At 36.7% G+C, this 12,275-nt stretch overlaps 1 long non-coding RNA gene across 1 annotated transcript; it reads left to right on the forward strand.

Annotated features, from left to right (window-relative positions):
- Positions 1-650: 650 nt before the first annotated feature.
- Positions 651-6,542, forward strand: LOC116520478. Its single transcript, XR_004256787.1, has 3 exons — positions 651-1,480; positions 2,098-2,143; positions 6,303-6,542. It is a non-coding gene; the product is annotated as an uncharacterized LOC116520478 (long non-coding RNA).
- The last annotated feature ends 5,733 nt before the right edge of the window (positions 6,543-12,275 follow it).

The following is a 12,275-nucleotide window of genomic DNA, read 5'->3' on the forward strand; positions in this document are numbered from 1 at the left end:
ATATCGCCAATAACTACGCGTGGGGGGAAAGGAAATGTGTTTTGTGAGGAAGAGAAAGAGCGCGCTTCACCGATGCCCGTTGGCGAAATTTTGGAAGAGAGGCAAGAGACTTCAGGCACCGAGCCCCCACCCCTGGCTGCGGCAACTGGAGCGGGCGGGAGGCAGGGAAGGGGTGGGCAAGACCGCCGCTTTTCCACCGTGCGCTGCAATAGCGGCAGCGGCGGCCTGAATCTGGCGCCAAAATCGCGCACCCCCATCTCCCCTCAAAAGACCCCCCCAGCCCTCGGCTGCCCGACGTTCTCTCTCTCTCTCTCTACCTCTCCCGCCGTTCCTTCTCACAAGCCAAGGCCAGGCGGGAAAAAGAAGAGAGCGGCCTCCAAGGGCTCCGCTTCCAGCGCATGGTCCGCCCCCTCCTCGCCTCGCTTCCAGGCGAGCCGACTGAGGCGAGAAAGGAGAAAGAGGCGGAGGCGTTCACTGAGGGGACGGCTGACTCGGGGAGGGGGCGGAGGTGGTGTAGTAGCGGGGGATTCTTCCTCCTCGCCTCACTTGCCCCTGTGCTTCCGCGCAGCTCCCCCCCTCCGGCGACGGCGCTGCATGAGTGAAGAGTCGGCCGTTGCATGGCTCCCGGCCGCTGCGCGGCCCGGTGCCAGGTACTCCACGGCCCGGCACCGGTCCGCGGACCGGGGGTTGGGGACCACTGGCCTAGAGGGCATTAAGACATAACATACTGTAACTGACCCATATATTCTCTCCTTTAAGTATAGCTGTAATACATATCAGTTAGAGTCATGATTCTCTTGGGTCAAAAGAAAATTAGCTTCAGCAGTCAGTATTTCACTGTCTGGAGCTGGAAGATTTACAGCACCCTTCTCAGTCCTTAAAAGGCAGGAAAAAATGTAAGGAAGTATTGATGCTGGTCAGTAAGATCAAAGACAAGCAGCTTTTGTGGGTGTTGATGGACACATTTCAGTCTTTCCAGAAAATGGCTACCTTGAGAGATTGCCCATCCACAGACTGATTGCCTTAGTACAGTGTTTCTCAATCTCAGCAACCTTAAGATAAATGACTTCAGCTCTCAGCATTCTCCAGCCAGCATGTTCACATATCTTAAATTTGCTAAAATTATCTACATCTATTAAGAAAGTGTTTCTCAATCACAAAGTACCTATTTACCAAAAGATAAACTGTCTGGTCATCCATTTACTCTTTCCAGGGTGCTCTCAATAACTGTTGGAGAAAAAAGAGACTTTGTACCTTAGAATCACAGAAAAGCTTTTTAACTCCAAAAATGGAAGGGGAAAATCTATAGTCCCTAGAATTTGTTTTGCAAGTTTATAAAAGGAAGGCTTTTAAAAAGCCTTAATACAATGAGCTTGATGGGCAACAGAAAATTAATAAAAGTAAAATAATAAAATCTCAGGTTTGTGGACCTTCATTGAAAAATCCTATCTATCTTTCTACTATCTATCTTATGTGAGAGGTAAGAATTTTTGACCTTTGGATCTTTCTGGTAGCTGGGACAATGCTCCAGATAAGGTGGATGTGAGATCTTTGCTATGTTTTGTATGTTTTATTGAGTTTTAAAGTATGAAGCATCTATCCAGATTTTTAAATTACCTTTTTCCCATTTTCCTCTTAATCATCCCCAGTTTGACTTTTGGTAATGGTCAAAGTTTTAAAAACTGCAATGGGTATTTTTTTTATTCATCTATTTGTGTCCCACTATTATTAATAACTCAAAGTAGCAAACATATTTAATATTTCTTCCTCTTCATATTTTCCCCATGACAACTCTGTGAGGTGGATTGGGCTGAGAAAGAGTGACTGGCCCAAAGTTACATAGCAACCTTTTATGCCTAAAGTAGGGCTAAGGTAGGACTAAGGTTTACAATATCCTAATTTCTAATCTGGTGCCATTACCAGTAGGCATGCTGCCTGTTAATTTCCTGAAACAGTTGCAGTCCTCCATATATAAAAACATAGCTTCCAAATTGTTATTCCTTGTAACCTGAAATGTTATGGTGATTGCAAATGAAGCACTGCTGTGCCATATATTAGTATTTCAATTCCAAATTTCTGGTTTTATTAACTTTTCAGGCTCATAACCTTCTACTGAACTGTTAAGAAGAATGGAAAATATCAGGTATGATTGGGTAAATTCTCATCAGCAGTCATCATTGTCTGTGTTGGCCAGAACTAGTGAGAACTATAATTTTCTATAGCCTTTTATAAGTTAAGAATCCTTTTCTTGTCAATGAAGTAATGGATAACCATCATGCCTTTTCAAGCAGCTTAGTGTAGATCTTGGGTATGAAACACACAAGGAAGGAAACACACACACACACACACACACAATGTTACTGACAACATGATTGGTGCTTATCTTTAGTCTGAGATATTTGAGAGGAGGGAATAAAAGGTATCCATTGTGAAATCCATTATTTTCCCCTGATAGTAGGAACAAAACATTCTGATTGCAAAGTTGTTAGAACAAAGATGTGATTAAAACATGTATAGAATCACAGCAGTAGCATCTGTTGATTTCTTAGCCTATGGTAAACTAGCTTATGGTAAATGGTAGCAGGGCAACTTTTCTGAAAATCAAAACTTTTTTACCCCCTTAAAGTCATTCTACTTTTTGTCCTAGTTTAGATTCTTAAGGTAGGGAAATGCTACAGCTGGGTTTCCCCAAAGCTTTGGTGGATGTCTTGAAGGCAGAAGAGACAGTGCTGCTAATTGTAGATTCAATCTCCAGGAGGGCTAAATGCAATTATAAAAGATGCTAGGAGATTCTGCACTTCTACACTGTCATCTTTTGTGCTTGTAACTTTCCATGCTGTGCTTATTCCTTGGTTTATGGTCTCCAAACTGCTCATTTGGGGAAAGGAAGAGCATTTAACAGGAGGGCAGGGAGTAATATTCAGGCCTGTAGCATGAAGCAGACAGTGAAATTATAATTACAGTATTAGCCAAATCACTCCATTGGTATGCTCTAGAAATATCTACGTGAGTGTACATTACAAGTACCATCAAAGAATTTTTTGGGGGGAGGTAAAGGAAGGGGGTAAGGAATTAATTAAACTCATTTGCTTGCAGGTGAGCCTAATGTCCTCCAGATGTATGCTACCATCTCCATCACCTTATCATAATGAAAACACGAATTGTACTCTAAAATATTTTGAAATGCTTGAATGATGAAAAATGAAGTCAAGCTAATATAAATGGTTTCGATGTTAAAGGTGGAAAAACATTCAACTATGAAATCTATTGGAAATGAATTTAGAGGCGTTTTTCCCATTATACTCTGTAGGAGATGAGCATTAACTTTTCAGTTAGTACCCACTTTCAAAACAGAAAATCTAGAATAAAGCACTCCCTTTCCAAGCATCTGAATATGAAGCATGCTACTGAAAATTGCAAATAATTCTCCTCTTTAACTAATTTAAACACTAGAAATTTTTATTCTTACAGGTGAAAATCTTGATTATAAATGTATAATAAATAAGAACTATGCCTTCTAAAAAAATTGCACTGAGAACAAACTCCAAAAAAAATTGAGTGACTAATATATATGTATATTTGAGCCAGGATAAAGGTGTCCACAGGACAATGGGTCAAAAAGTCAGGGTGATAACCGATCCTTTTTTACATTCATTGTGACATATGTAAAATGGGGCAGGGCTTTGATCACATAGTTGTGGTCGCCAAGTACATATAATCTCTGATAAGATATAGTATGCAAGCTTCTTTGATACTAATACAGATATTTTGTGTGTGTGTGTTTGTGTGTGTGTGTGTGTGTGTGTGTGTGTGTGTGTGAGAGAGAGAGAGAGAGAGAGAGAGAGAGAGAGAGAGAGAGAGAAGCTTCCATGTACAGCTAACAAAGAACATTCATGAAATGCTCCTTTTTGTTTTAAGTAATGAAATTGCTGACACTATGTGTTGCCTTTTTCATTTTGCAGCTTTGCTCTATGCTTTTATTGGCAAGCTTATCCAAGTTGAGCCGATAAACATTTTTCTTATATGTTTGGGTTGTTATTTTTTTTCCACACAGGAAAAGTCTGCACAGGACACTCAGTTCTATGAGAGATCTCTGTTGTTTTTCCATGAAGTGCAATATTAGTTAGCATTTTTTTCTTTCTATTGAAACAGAGGCCAAAGACAAACAATTCAAGGCTAGAGCACTTGGATTGTTTGATCTCTTAATAAAGGAATGAGTACTATAAAACTAGAAGGCAAAACTTTGCAAAGTTATATAATAAAAATGTGCAGGGAAAACTTCTTCAAATTAAACTTGGCTCTTCGTGACTATAGAAACATAGATTTTTCTTGGCTACGGCACAAAAGTGCCTTCTTTCAGGGCATACTTTTCAACCTCTTTGTCTAGTCTAAAATTCTGGTATTTCCTGGTAGTCTCACATAAAAATACAAGACAGGTTTTATCCTGCTTAACCAGGTCTTCTTGGCACTGCCCATTTTAGACAGAAGTAATTATCACCACTATGGAAAATAAGTACTAAAGAAAAATAGCTACAAAAAGTAATGTGGGCACTAACTGAGCTCTCTCAAGGAGAAAGAAAAAAGTTAAATAAACAAAAATCGAACATTATAAGGATGTTGTAAGACTTGAGAGGAAGTCCAAACAAAAAGCACACCCACATAATGAAATTCTAGCTTATTGTAGGGTTACATTAACAGAACCTTGTAGGTCTGAAAGTACATTACCTTTCCAACTCAACAAATTAGGAAGGTCCCTTCTGAGATGTTTAAATTTATATTCTATTGTATTGTGAATGTGGAACTTTTAAGTAACCTAGATAAATATTTTTTAATTTAGCAATTTTAAGTTTTAAAGCCCACACATCTTAAAATTGTTGCAATTGATAAACCTTGATTTAGATCAGGGGTGTCTAACCCCGGCAACTTTGATTTCCAATACCCAAAATTCCCTACCCAGCATGAACTCTACCAGTTTTAAAGTTGATTTAGGCAATGTATTTTTCCTAATGGGGAAAACTGAGATTGGAAGTTAGCCAATGCAGATATTATATACTTTGTCAGCTGTATCAGCCACAGAAAACATGATGCATGTTCCTTATTATTCTTACACTTCTTGACCTCAAAAAAGACAATCTTATTTTTTTTCCCCAATTTGCTTTTTTGGCAGCATTTTCAAAGAACCTTTCCATCTGTGCATCTTCAAATATAAAGTTTTTATGTAATAGTTGTAATATCTGATGCATACAAGGGACCCTGTTCATAAATAGGTGTACTTCTATGAGCCATAAAAAGCAACAAGGAATTAGAATATTAAGAATGTGTTGGTTTATGGTGTAGAATGTGAGCTTGTCAAAAGGAGGTCACTTCCTTGATTTCCCACAAAGGATTAGTGTGAAGAAAAAGATTTAAAAAAGAATCTAAAACAAATTATGCAATTTGTATACAATTTGTATTGAAAAATTCAGACTAAAAACACACCAGCCCTTCTCTTATCATAAAAACGATCACACTAAAAATATATATATGAAGAAATGATGTGAAATAGATACCATTTATTTAAACGTAATGCAACTGAACCAAGAGGAGCCCTGGAGCCTTCTATGATATCTATTTTTTAATTTGCTGTGATAGAATCTATAGCAAACTTCTTGCAAATGGAAAAGTGCATTTGGGGCTTGTTCTCAGTAACTAAAAAGTACTGTCTGGGTGTATACTAATTGAGAAAGCACAATATTCCTTTTTTGTATGTGCCAAGTATTGTCTGAAAAATACATTCAGAAAGTATAAAATGGTCATCATTATAAACATGAAAGAGGCAGTTTGAGCATCTATTTTGTCCTGAAAATTTTGCCTCAAAATAGCAATTTCTGGTCTTCCTTCATACTTTAGAACATCTACTTATCTTTGCCCTTAATTTGTAACATCTGAGATCAGTTTTATTCTTTTGCCTCATTAATTTACTTTGAAGTTGCAACAGTGCATGTGCTTTGAAGCACATAATTATAACCAGGATATATCTTAAAATGAGCATTTTCAAGGACTTGTTTTATCAGAGTCTGTTACTGAAAGGAGGGTTAGAAATGTTTGATATTTTACACTTCCTAATCAATATGGGGAAATCTTTAGAAAAGGCTATGGACTATAGAACAGGGTGTCCTCTTGCAGTATTTGGTAAATTTAACTCTCCATTTTATTTACAGTTATCATTTATTTATCATCAACAGAAGATATCATTTATATCTTCTGTTATCTCTTAGAGCTTCATAGTGTGTACTAATGTGTGGTTTTTGTTCGTACTGCAGAGATTCAAGAAACTTGGAAAATAAATCTTTTCATTGGTCAAATGTACATTCGCAGTGCAATTGTTGTGGACTCTGGGGAATCTGAGGTGATGCTGTGTTGAATTTTCTTTGGATCTAAATACTGATACAAATGAGTATCAGGGAAAAAGCAACAGTGAAAGAGGAAATTTGCTTTAATTGAAGAAGTTAAATGATAACACAATTATGCTGTGAAATAAATTAACAATGATACAATGAAAAATTAATATATCTATGAATTGAATATTTTAGAACTTTTTGTTTTAAAAAGGATAAGGATAATAATGATTTTATGTATACTTAATAGAGGACTGGTGATGTAATGTATAATGTTAAGAACATACTGTAATGATATCCTGTTGTTGATAAATAATTTTAATAAGGGAATAATTGAAAATTGGTATATATATGTAGTGATTATTTAGAATATTTTGTTGAAAAATGAAGGAATAAGACTTCTGTTTGAAAGTATGATGTACAAGGATAATAATGAACATAAGCATATTTTCTGGGAAAAAATAATAATGGTAACTGAATATATATTGTAGAATGAAAGTGAGGTATTTAGTTATACTAGATGAAAAGTCTGAGATAGTAAATATTATTCGAGAATATGGATGTTAAAACACCTGTAACCAAATGACATGCTGTATGTGATGATGGTTCTTTTCTTTTTGTGTTTTTTTTCTTCTTTTTTGTGTTTTTTTATTGTTGTGTGTATTAAATATATAAGTATATATATAACAGAGAGATACAAAGTGTGTGTGAGGTGGAAATATAGTTAGGATAGATTAGCACAGGTAAGGGAATAAGAAATGATACTAAATTATGTCTGGGTTGGCGGAAATACCATCCCAAGGAAACATAAACTGAGATTTAAAATAGATACACCAACAACAATAGAAAAAGAAAGGGAGAGAGGAGGAGAGAATGAAAGGAAGATGGGGGAAAGAAGAAAGAGGTAAGGAGAGGAGGATGGAAAGGAGAGAAAGAGGAGGAGAGAGGGTAGGAAGGGAAAGAGGAAGAGCAGGAGCAAAGGAGAGGTAAGGGACGAAGGAAGGGGAAGGAGAGGAGGAAGGAAGAAAGTAGAGAAGGGAGAGAGGGTGGAAAGAAAGAGGTAAGGAGAGAAGGATGGAAAGGAGAGAAAGAGGAGGAAAGAGGGTAGGAAGGGGAAGAGGAAGAGCAGGAGTAGGAGAAAGATACAGGAAGAAGGAAGGGAAAGGAGAGGAGGAAGAAAGAAAGTAGAGAAGGGAGGGAGGGAGAAAAGAAAGGGAAAATAAGGTGGTGTTATAACACGAGGAAGGGATGGTAAACAAAGCAATCCAAACTGTATATTATAACCTATTAAATGAAATAATAAATGTATAAGAATGATAAATATTAAAACACCTGTAACCAAACGACATGCTGTATGTGATGATGGGTTTTTTTCTTTTTTGTGTTTTTTTTCTTTTTGTTTTTTCATTGTTCTGTGTATGTGTTGTCTATGTAATAAAAATAAAAATAAATTTTAAAAAAAGAAAGGAAATTTTTGTTGCGTCACTCTAAAAGTTTTTCTATGATAATTTTATCGCAATCCTCATCAACTGCCCTTTTACCATGCAACTTTTAAAAGTTTTCTCTGTTTCCAGTCTATCCTTTTCTGGATTTGGAAGATAAGCAGAATTAGACTTGCTTGGAATCCATTAGGAATAGTGGAGCTATAATTTAAAGGGGAACTCCATGGACACTACCACATGGACATGCGCAGCACGCGTGCACACACACGCAGCACATGCATGCATGCTTACCTCCTGTGATGTCTCCGCGACATTCCAGCTGCTCAGTGGAGCATCGTGCAGGCACCATACGCTTCTTGTGCAGAAGCCTCGAACAGCTCAAATACCGGTAAGGAGGATGGGCCAGCGGGAGGGCCCTCCAAAGTATTTACCTGAATGGTACCTGGTGCTTCCAGCCTGCACCCGTACGTCCATACTGAAGCATATCCCACCACTGGCACATGAACTAAAATAAGCACTCCCCCCAAAATAAGCCTTCCCCAGAAATATTGCAACACAGCAGCAACCATGGGGTGACCGCGCTCTCCGCCTCCTGCACCTCAAAAACAATAAGACCTCCCTGAAAATAAGGCCAAGTGCTTATTTCTGAGGTTAAAAGAAAATGAGACCCTCTCTTATTTTCAGGGAAACATGGTATTTAAAACAAACCAAACACATTTTTTACATATGGAAAGGGTTCACAAAACTATCTATTTTGTCCAAATGAAATGCTAGTTTGTTTTTTGAGAGAAGGAAGCCATATATCATTGCTTAATGGGTCATCTTTTGTAGAAAATAAATTATGTCATCACATTCAAGTGTTGAAATTTGATAATATCATAGCAAGATACAATATCCCTCACATTCCACACGTACACAGGTTCACTGTAGTCATCCATACTTACTGTATACTTCCTTTCTGTCAAGGTCCTGTTGCAATTTGGCACATGAAATTATTTGTATGTGCGTTTTTAAAGATCTGAGTCTGTGGTGGGATTCAATTTTTTTTTTACTACCAGTTCTGTGGGCATGGCTTGGTGGACGTGACTTGGTAGGCATAGCAGGGGAAAGATACTGTGAAATCTCCATTCCCACCCCACTCAAGAGGAAGGATACTGTAAAATCTCAATTACATCCCCACTCCAGGGGAAGGTTACTGCACAACCCCATTTCCTCCTGATCAGCTGGAACTTAGGAGGCAGAGAATATATGGGGAGGGGGCAGTCAGAGGTGGTATTTACCAGTTCTACAAACTACTCAAAATTTCTGCTACCGGTTCTCCAGAACTGGTCAGAACCTGTTGAATGCTACCTCTGGTCTGAATCTCATATATTCAGCAGCTATGTCCTAAAAGATAGAGTCTCTTATTCTGACAAATCTCCCAGAAAGAAGAGTGTTTTGCTCACTAATTTAGTGAGCAAATTTAGTGAGCTCACTAATTTAGTGACCTGGGTAAAAAAAGATCTTTAAGCAAACTAGATAACTTATATAAGGCAATGGCATCACATTTCTCCCCAAAATGGCATCATAGTTTTAGACTAGGTGGCTATCAGAGTTATGCCTGGACCACCTTTGCAGTCCTAAGCCTTAGAAAAGGTTCTGAGGATTTACTTGTTGCCTTTGCTCTTTTTCTGAATGGATTTCATAACATTGTTCTGAGATTTAAATCCAATAGTCAACAATCCTTTCAGTATACAAGGCAAACAATAAATGAGATGTTCACAATTCCTTTTATGTGCCTTTCTCTACTTCGTTTTTAATTGTTACTGTTTGTGTGTGTGTGTTTGTATGTTTGTATGTTTGTATGTTCGTATGTATGTATGTATGATATTGTTCAGAGTCATTTTCATTTAAATTGGATGACTATACAAATATGATTGAAAAATAAATTATCAAATTCTTCAAAGAGTATAGAAAACTAAAAAAAACACCTAATATTAGCAGACTCAGTGCATTATTTATTTTCTAAAATGGAGGTTTCTTGTAAAATAATAGACAAAATGATGCTTACTTTGGATAGTTATATAAAATTAATCCTACTGTTCCACTAGGATTGTAAAATATAACTGCCTGAAGTTTATGACCATGGAAGGTTTGAGAACAAAACTGTAAGTAGGTAACACTGAGCAGTCAAAATACATCATTTTTTATCATCTGAAATGTATAGATATTTACAAAGATGTCTATAATGTTACATTTTATTCATCTGCATTAAAAGGTTGTCACTTTAAAATATCAGAAAATGAAAACTCAGACCTGTGCCTGTCCAAATTTAAATATAAATGATCCTCTGAATCAGGGGTGGGTTCTGGCAGGCATTACTGCTGGTTTGCTTGTGCGTGCGCTTTGCGTGCACGCATGCGCAGAACTGAAAAACAAGATGGTGGTGCAGCAGACATTGCCTGGGGAACCAGTTCAGGGGCATGGCATGCCTGGGTCACTGGAACTGACCCAGGTTGCCAAACCACTACTGGTTTGGCCAAACCAGTCTGAACTGGTAGGAACCCACCACTGCTCTGATTCTATTTCTTTCTTGACATCCTTACTTTAGCATTGGTTCTTTTTTCCTTTTCCTTTTTAATTTTTTTTCATTTATTTTTACCTTCTTTACAGGATGGAGAAGGCTGTACAAAATCTTTTTTTTAATGCTTGGGAAATAGATGCTTGTGCTGGTATTAGTTGTTAACGTACACTGTTTATTTTTCTTAATTTTTTGCTTTCAGTACAAATGGCATTTAAAAAAAAAGAATAAACCTACTTGTTCAGACTTTTTCAGGTCCTGAAACCTAATTCATACTGAAGGAAGCTAAATATTACGAGAAGTGTGGCATTCAATCATGTGATAGGCCATGACAAAGAGTCCCTAAAACATGACTGTATGCCATTATAATATTATAGATTAAATGAGATGAATAATGAAGCAATAATTTATCTAAAGATATTGATACCATATTAACATCAGAGGAAATCTTGTGCATATTAAGATGCTCAGATTTTTGGTTCTGGGCGAACCGGTTGTTACATTATGCGATGCTCACCCCTGCTTGGAACCAACTTCCAGTGGAGGTAATGGGCCAATTAACAGTAACAGTAAATAAACATGCTTATTTCAAGCAGTTATCCAATGCTTAGGATAAACACAAACCTGTCTTCTGACAAAAATTGGTAAATAAAAAAAAATTAATTAAAATAATAAATTAATTAAAAAGAAAACAAAATAAATAAGCAAAAAAATTAAAGGGCAAACTCAATGGAACATTTGGGCTTTTTCTGCCATCACTTTTCAATATTTCTAATTTCTAAGGCAGATCTACTTTGAACTTCATAATGTCACTAATATGACAGAGTTTATTCATTTTATTATTTTCCAGACGGTTTATGAAATTCAGTAAAAACCAGCAATTACATGTTTTATAAAAGGAAAGTAGGTGAAATCTCATATTTGAAATAACAGCTTTCTAAAACAAAGAGAGGAAACTCTGGCCTTGAAAAATGTTTTGCATGACAATTCCATTTTATTTCAATGCAAACATTCTTTATCAACGCATTCAATTCTAGGGATAAATAGACAAAACTAAATAAAGGAATGTTATCATTCCATGTGTTTTACTTAGCTCACAAGTGAATAAACATTGTTACCAATTAATTTGCGCTACTTGTATCTTCCTCATTTTCTTTTCTTTTGATCTCACTATTTTATTTTATTTTTTGCCATTCCTGCAAGCCTGGTAAATTTTGTTTTGTCAGACAAGTATTCCATGCATCCGATGAGCTGGCCTATAATCCACAAAAGTGTAAATATTATCATACTTTGACCATCGTTTTCTGTTACTTTCTCCATAAAGAAATGGATAGAAACACATTATAGTTCAGGTTTTTAAGATTTAAAAATCTTAAGGTATTTTCAAGAAAGAGAATGTCCTTCAGTCACATTTCTGGCTCTATTTGTATACTCAGATGCTCCTACTTCCCTTAATATCTCTACCTTACCTGCTGCAACTCTCTGCAATATGAAATGAACAGATGGCTTTGGTCAGCAAATGGCTGACTACCTCTTCTTTAGGTCTTTGCTGCAATGAACTAATATTTATTTATTTTTACAACAGTTATATGGCCATCTAAGTCAATCATTCCAGGTGGCTTACAAGGATATGTTTATAAATCTGTATATTGGCTTGATAACTATTTATTAAATATAAAATTGGGGTGGTTTATCATTTCTTTTGAGATTTTTTTAACATCTTGGCTCTAATTCCTATTTCCTAATGATTTCCTAGTAAAGGTAAAGGTTCATCTCACACATATGTGCTAGTTGTTTCCGACTCCAGTGAGAAAAATCAGGTGATTTTATAACCAAGTACTAATTAGGTTTGAACCTGCTTAGCTTTTTGAAGATCAGCCAGGGTCACATGGGTGC

This window comes from Thamnophis elegans, chromosome Z (genome assembly GCF_009769535.1).
Source record: "Thamnophis elegans isolate rThaEle1 chromosome Z, rThaEle1.pri, whole genome shotgun sequence".
Lineage (NCBI taxonomy): Eukaryota > Metazoa > Chordata > Lepidosauria > Squamata > Colubridae > Thamnophis > Thamnophis elegans.